The sequence below is a fragment of the Penaeus monodon genome, chromosome 30 (assembly GCF_015228065.2).
Source record: "Penaeus monodon isolate SGIC_2016 chromosome 30, NSTDA_Pmon_1, whole genome shotgun sequence".
NCBI classification, from domain to species: domain Eukaryota; kingdom Metazoa; phylum Arthropoda; class Malacostraca; order Decapoda; family Penaeidae; genus Penaeus; species Penaeus monodon.
Genome location: NC_051415.1, coordinates 17,268,009 through 17,268,354, shown reverse-complemented (window position 1 = coordinate 17,268,354; position 346 = coordinate 17,268,009). Strand labels below are relative to the sequence as shown.

The 346-nt window shown below is 30.9% G+C and overlaps 1 protein-coding gene across 4 annotated transcripts in view; it reads left to right on the top strand.

The window, feature by feature from the left end:
• Positions 1-346, top strand: part of LOC119592570 (tyrosine-protein phosphatase 69D-like) — a 29,646-nt gene that overhangs the window by 28,656 nt on the left and 644 nt on the right. The window lies entirely within an intron of this gene.

Here is a 346-nt window from a genome sequence, read left to right as displayed (position 1 = left end):
TTTTATATACATATCTCTGAATAATATTTTTGCTGTAGTACTGTAGGTCTATTTTACATAATGTCTAATCCTAAAAGGAATGTGCAAAATTGAGGTTTTGAAATTCAAATTCAACAGGCCACAGGCAGTATAAAAGAAACTTCAATAGATGAAGATTGCCAAAGTCTGAAAATCTGTATTCAGGGATTAGGTTTAGAAATTGTATTCCTTGTGATCACTATGTCACAAGAAACCGAAAAATTGTATTAGTAAAATCTGATGAAGTGTATTCCCAGTTCCAAAAGTGAGAAGCTAAAGTTGCCAACATTAATTTGATGATTAAACTGTTACTGAGAACTAAATTCAG